Consider the following 7,834-nt stretch of genomic DNA (forward strand, 5'->3'; position numbering starts at 1 on the left):
ATCAGGGACCAGCCCTAACAACAACCCTTACAAAAGAGATTTGGGCAGCACTGGGGGTTCAGTTGGCACTACACATCCCATACCACCCTCAAAGTAGCGGGAAGGTAGAAAGGATGAATGGGACACTAAAAACAGGATGTTAAAGATGGCCCAAGAGACTAACATGAGTTGGCCAGACAGTTAGCCCATTGCCCTGTTCAGTGTCAGACACACCCCCAGGGGAAACATGCCCTATCCCCTTATGAAATTTTGTTTGGTTCAGCTCCCAGACTTGGTTGTTACTTTCCACAACAGTTACAGTTACAGTCTGATGTGTTGACTAATTATGTAACCACATTATCACGAGAATTAACCTGAATGCATGTCCAGGTGTTTTCTTCCATTCCAGATCCTGAATTAGATACAGGAACACACCAACTACTGTCAGGAGATCCTTGAGCCAAGTTATGATGGTCCATTCCAAGTTTTGGTGACCACAGCCACCTCAGTCAAGTTGGCCAGGAAGAACACCTGAATGCACGCTTATCACTGCAGGAGAGCGTGTTTTCGGGTGCTACATATCCTTTTTCTGTTTGATCTAGGGGGGAGGGGCCCAGGAGGTGGCCATCACAAAAATGATAACATAATTACATTTTGGTGTAACTCTTCAGGTACACATGTGACTACCTTTACCTTAGATTACTGTGACATAGTACCTTGTCCGTTTGACCCTTCATGGTGATGCCATTGGTACAGTGAGATCCCTGACGGTAAGGACATATATGTATGCCACACAGACAGTTACTGGGGACAGAGTTGTGGTTTCTGTGGGGGCCAGTGGGTTGGAACACAGGGCCAGACTGGGCGACCACAGAGTGCATTAGACAAAAAAGATGAAAATAGAAAGCCCCCATATCCTAACCAAGATACCCCTGATACATGCACTGACCCAGCACACAGTCAGAGGAGGAAGCGAGCAGCTCTCTCTGGAAGCTTTTGATCCTCATGTATACATACATGTCATAGGGGTTACAAGGGGGGTCCCTGATGAGTTTAAAGCCAGGGATCAGGTAAAAGCTGGTTTTGAGTCTTTGATCCCCATAACAACTGTCAGCAAGAATGTAGATTGGATTAACTACATGTCATGGTTATGCAATAGAGTTTGTCGATCAGCATACCTGTCTCCATGTGTTCATCTCTAGAGACCAGCTGACCCTCACCTGACTGCTTTTGTAACCTCTCCTCTAAGCATGGCCCCACCCCAGGCCCTATCAGGGAACCCTATATTAACCTGTGCACTGCAAGCCAGCAGTGCTGATCAACCACTGTGTGTTAGCCTCTGTGTGTACTTGCTGTGTTTCCTACATCTGATTTCTGTTACCGACTTTGGCCTGTTCCCGGCCATCCCTGTTTGCCTGTGACCCTGATGTTCCAGCCAGCTCCCTCCTTCCTCTTCTCCTGTAGTCTACCGTGAGCATGAGCTGTGAGACCCTGGGGGCCGCGACCTGGAGCCAGACTGCAGCGCAGTCCATCCTCACCACTAGAGGGTCTGGTGAACACCTGCTGGCTCTTAGACTCCGCGCCCTGGGGAATCTATGCTCTAGCTCCCAGTGGGATCTGTGTCAGTGATCCAGTAGACCTGATTCCTGAACCTCCCAGGGTTTAAGCCGCAGCAGTCACCCGTAGGGTCCACTACCTTGCGGTGCACTCCTGATCCCAACGGTGTGCATCTGTCACCCAGCCTCTAGGTGACCTGACACTACACATATTATAACCAACAGAGATGTGTAAATTACACTAAAGATGCCCTCCAGGGAATTGCTGACCAGTTAGCCCCCACTTCCTACATGACATTCCAGAACCGGATGGCCTTAGACATGGTGTTAGCCGAGAAGGGGGGTGTTTGTAAAATCATAGGAAAAAACGGGAACCTGTTGTACATACATTCCTGATAATATTGGCCCAAATGGTAAGGTTACTCTAGCTATAAAGAAATTAGAAGATCTGTCACTGGAGTTGAAGAAGAACTCAGGTATCACAGACCCATGGGACCAATACTTTAGCTGGATGAGTGGGTGGCAGAAGGTGCTCGTCCAGATAGGGGTAACGGTATTAATAATCCTGGTTCTTTTAGCCCTGATTGTATGCTGTATTCTACCTTTGTAAAAAGTTAATGAGCAAGGCTGTAGACAATAGCACACCTACATTTCTCCACCAAGAAGAAGAGGACCTCCTTATGATGGAAGATGACAAACCGTTCACTCCTCTACAGTCACTGCCTGTCCAAAATCTCACAATCCTATAGGGTTATAGGGATAGATAGCGCCTGACTGCACATCTCCAGCTGTATCGAGGAGGGAAGTGAACAGTTGCTGCCCAATTCTATATACAGCCTAAAAGAGTTGCTGAGGAGAAGGGCCAGGCTAAAAGTAGGACCTTTAGTATTAGGGACAGAAAAAAAAAAAAAAAAAAAATAGTCATTTTAGGGGGGATTGTGAAGGAATGTGATGTAGATAATAATAATAGTAATCTGAAAATGTCTATTTTCTTATGTGCATACATATTTTTCTCCTTACTCATTATATAAGTATACAGGTTTGCTCTGTTCCTATATTTTCTCAAGATGGCGGGTACCCCCTGCATCCCACACATCAGAAGAACGCGGAACTGAAGATAAAACCAAAGATCAGCCAGACCTCGTTATGAACATTCTCCTTCTTAACCAATGAGATGTACCTATTTGACTAACATAGCAATGACGTATTTGTGTGTATAAAACATTAATACCGCCTTGAATAAATTAGAAGTGTAACAGTAATGCTACTGAGCGTGTCTCAGAGTGTTTACTTTTATATGCATGCATATCAACACTTTTCAAATTAGAGACAGCAGCAGATAACCTTGGGCTCGATTGGAGCTCTTATTCATTTCCTTAACAGAACTATCCTGAATTTGTCTCGAACCGGAGGTCAACATCACCCGGACCTAACGTTGCACCTGATGTGCTTTGTTTCAAGGCTCATGTTCTTATTCCTAACCTTCATATGTCTGTGGACTGCCGTGATCGGACCTATGTGACTACATATGATTGAAATGATGGAAGGTCTCATAGACATTTTTTGAGTCTCCTTGAGTTACACCAAAAGGTCAAGAAAATGCAGTGATGGAGGTCTGACTGACTGAGAATCCGACATATGCGAGGACTCTCAGCAGAAGAGATCGTGAACTGAGGACATACTTTAACCAACCAACCATTAATGCAAACAGAGGAAGCCTCTAGTGGAGCATACTATACATCCACAGCTGTCTATAACAAGTATGGTAATGGAGGTGGGTTTACTTGTTCGTAGAGGAATGCTTCTCTCCTCAATTGTGCAAAGTTACATTTTTCATTAATCTTTTTCTTCGGATGCTCCGATTGTTTATGAACCGGAGCGATGAGAATACATGCGGATTTGACACAGTGCTGCAGAACTGTTGATCGCAACGACCAGATCTCACAAGAAGTTTTTTGTTGTTTTTGGGATGAAGCTACATACCGGAACTGTTTTTGTGTTTTGTTGGGGACTTTTTTCTGGTATAATAGCAGGGGGGAAGGTATAACTGTCACAGCCCAGGTATTTGTGCCTTTTGTCTGGTGTAAGAATCTTGCCGCTGGGAGGTAACAGGTAGGTCCCCTGACGTTTCATAATACTGGTCCTGAGGACCGTGAAGGTCATGACGGATAAAGTTAATATAGTGTCCTGGAACGTCAGGGGCCTCAACAACAAATTCAAAAGGGCCTCAATCTTTCACTATTTAAAGCATTATAAGCCACACCTAGTTGTTCTACAAGAAACCCACTTAGAGGGTAGTAAAGTTATGGCTTTGCGTAAACAGTGGATCCAAAAAGCTGTTCACTCTACCTATTCCACGTTTGCAAGAGGAGTCTCCATTCTTATAAGTAGGTCGGTGCCGTGTACTATTCATCAAGTAATCACAGACCCAGAGGGAAGGTATGCAGCAGTAATATTAGATATTCTTAACAGTCGCATATTGTTAATTAATGTATATGTGCCCCCACCCTTCCAGGTTCAAATTCTGTATGACATGTTGACTAGGCTAGCTCAATATCTACATTTACCCCTGGTTAGCTGGGAGACTTCAACGCTGTGCTGGACGCGGCATTGCACTCCTCCAATCCAAGCAGGGCAAGCTCTGCTGATTTGCAGAGTTGGGCCTCCATGGCTGGAGTGGTGGAATTATGAAGGTGGAAGCATCCGACGGATAGATGCTTCTCCCACATATCGACAGCTTATGGTTCCTCAGCAAGAATAGACCTAGCTTTTGGCAATAATCTTATGTTACAGTATGTGGCAAATATTGATTACCTGGCGGGGGGGTCTGTCGGATCACAATCCTCTGTTTCTCACTCTGGCCTTCCGGTCGGGGGGGAGAGGGGGGGTTGGCGCCTATCCCCTAGTTGGTTGCAGCACGAACAGGTTGCTGCTCAGCTGGAGGAGGTTATTAAAAAATATTGGACTTCCAATGTTGATACGGCAGGGCCCCCGGTGGTCTGGGATGCCTTCAAGGCGGTTGCCAGAGGGGAATGCATATCGGCCATTAAGACCACTTGTGTAAATGAGAATGAGGAATATAACAACCTGCAACAGGAAGAGAGAGAATATGCCAGGGCGCATGCGGAATCCCCATCGAGGGTCTCGTATGAATCCCTACTGGAGGTTAGACGGCGTCTGTCACTGTTGGTTAAAGGACAGACAAAGTCAGAGGAATCTCAGAAAATGCACATGGTTTTCACTGAAGGGTACAAAAATGGGAAGCTCCTGGCTATGCTGGTGGCGGATCACCCTCCGATGGCTCACATTCGAGTTATAAAAGACAGGGGTGGGAAGATGGTTAGTGACCCGGCACTTATCATGCAGGAATTTGTGGACTTTTTCTCGTCATTATATTCTCCTATTCCTCCATATGACACGGCGGAGTTGGATAATGTACTGCAGAGACTGCCTATACCTCGATTGTCAGAGGAAGACTGTACCCTGTTGGAGGCCAAAATAACAGTTAAGGAGATAGAGGCTGCAATATGTGCTTTTCCGCCTAACAAGGCCCCTGGGTCGGATGGCTTCCCGACAGATTTTTATAAGGCAAATGTTGAATTATTAGCTGTTAGAATTAATTGGTTACTGGAACCTTGTCTAGAACACTCCTCCTTACCAGATTCTATGATGGAAGCATATATGATTCTTCTGCCGAAGCCAGGGAAGGACCTGACAGACTGTGCATCTTACCGCCCTATTGCTCTCCTAAATACAGACCTTAAAATTTTAACCAAATTATTAGCAACCAGACTTGCCCAGGTTATCCAGACAATAGTTAATATAGACCAAACTGGCTTCATGCCAGGAAAATCGACAGACACTAATCTCAGGAGACTGTTCACGCATTTACAGCTCCCCTCCACAGACTCTGAATCTAGAATTGTGGTATCCTTAGATATAGCAAAGGCCTTTGACTCTGTAGATTGGCAATTCATTAGCAGGGTACTGGAGGTCATGGGATTCGGACCCCACATTCGGAAGTGGATCTCTATGCTATACAAGAACCTTAAGGTGGCGATACGCATGGGTACGCAGGTGTCTCCTTTTTTGCAATCGGTAGGGGTACCAGGCAGGGCTGTCCTTTATCCCCCTTCCTTTTTGCCCTGGTGATGGAGCCTCTGGCTATCGCCTTGCGTGCCTCTGGGAGGGTTTGAGATATTAAAGTGGGCACCATCCATGAAACAGTAGCACTATATGCTGATGATATGCTCTTGTTTCTGGCAGATCTGGGGAACTCATTGAAGGTAGTACTGGAAATCTTGGATGAATTTGCCAGGTTCTCTGGGTTACAGGTGAACTGGAGTAAATCCTCAATTCTTCCGTTAGATGATAAGACAACAAGCGGGGTGGATCCGGATCTGCCATTGCAATGGGTATTGTCCATGAAATACCTTGGGGTAAAGGTTACAGCAAATATAAATGATTATATGTCCCTTAATTTACTCCCACTGGTGACTTTCCTCAAACAAAAAACTCAGGAGTGGACTAGGCTCCCACTGTCTCTGATAGGCAGGATCATTCTACTTAAAATTAAGGTCCTACCGGTAATTCTATACTTTTTGAGACATGCACCAGTGTGGATTCCAAAATCGATTTTTCAACAATTGGATGGAATAGTGGGCTCCTTTTTATGCGCCCCCAAACCCCCCAGGATTGGGCTTAAGGTACATCAGGAACCGGGAGACAGGGGGGGACTGGCGCTCCCAGATTGGCACAAGTACTATCTGGCAGGGCAGATGGTTTTTGTACACAGATGGTTAACCATGGATGAAGGGGGCGCAGCCAAGGTGTTGGAGGCGGCTCACTATGAAAGCCTGCGTATGGCTCTATTTAGGGGTCTTAAATCTGAATTACCGTTAACTACTACTATGAAGGCTACGATTAAAGCTTGGGACATGGCGGTTCACCTGGCTTCTCCAAGCTTTCAGGGTTATTCGCCCACGACACCGCTATGGATGAATCTTATGCTGCAGCATTTCTATAACATACCTGACCCCATGATATGGGCAATAAAGGGAGTTAAGACACTAGAAGGCATAACCGCTTACGGTGATCTTTTGACGTTCCCCCAGTTAAAGGCAAGGCACAACTTGAAAAATATCTACTTATTCCGGTACTTACAACTTAGACATGTATATCAGTCACAATTCAGGGACCGTAAAGTGGAATAATTTCCATCAACTCTTGAATCAATGTTATCGGAGGATGTTCTGGACAAACCCCTCTCTAAATCTTACAAAGAGTTTTTCAAAACTACACCTAAAGCAGTTGCTAAAACCAGAAGTAAATGGGAACTGGAGGTTGCAGAGCTGCAGGGAGAGGATTGGGATGAAATGTGGGATCAACCATTTCGGCACTTGGTGTCCGCTAGGGACAGGCTAATTCAATTTAAATTTCTTCATAGGAGCTATTTTACTCCAGCAAGGTTGACAAAGATTTTTGGGACAGACTCAGCGGAATGTTGGAGATGTACATTTTCCCCAGCTGACGCTGGTCGTATTTTCTGGTACTGCCCACACATCAAAAGCTATTGGGAGGAGGTCCTAGCCTGTGTTTCGGACCTTCTCACAATCCCTATTCCTTTATCTATAAAGGTATGTCTGTTGGGATTGGTGGAAGAGGTGGTTCAGACCAGGGCACTAAGAACTTTGCTTACCATTTTTCTTTTTTATGCTAAAAAGGCCATTTTATTTAAATGGAAAGATCCAAGGGCTCCAGACGTCGCATTTTGGAAGAAGTTGGTAAATAATATGATGCCCTTTTACAAATCTACTTATCAGGCTAGAGGGTGTAGAAAGAAATTCGATAAGGTATGGCAGGCCTGGTATGGAGCTGACAATACGGTGGGATAGACAATCAAGTACAATGTCTTAACAGGAGATGTTATTATATAATTGTGTGAGAGTTCTATATAAATGAAGGTAATGGAGGGTTGAAATGAGGGTGGTGGATTGAGGACTCACAGTGAGATATAAGATTGCTTTTTTCAGCGGTGTTGTGGTTATAAAAAAAATAGGTGTCTTAAGTACGTATTTTCCAATTTCACTCAGGACATGGGCTGTGACGGGGAGAGGGAGAGTTTGGGGGGGGGGGGGGGTTTCATTGGTTGGGATTTTTGTTTTTTGGGCCCTGTGAGGCCACACTGTCGGGACTCTGCCACATTGGCGGCTCGGTGGTTGCTATATGTATGTAAAAAATTGAATAAAAAGAATAAAAAAAAAAAAAAAATGTGCCTTTAGAAATGATTAATCCTTTGA

The sequence above is a fragment of the Aquarana catesbeiana genome, linkage group LG09 (assembly GCF_042186555.1).
Source record: "Aquarana catesbeiana isolate 2022-GZ linkage group LG09, ASM4218655v1, whole genome shotgun sequence".
In the NCBI taxonomy this organism is placed as follows: Eukaryota; Metazoa; Chordata; class Amphibia; order Anura; family Ranidae; genus Aquarana; species Aquarana catesbeiana.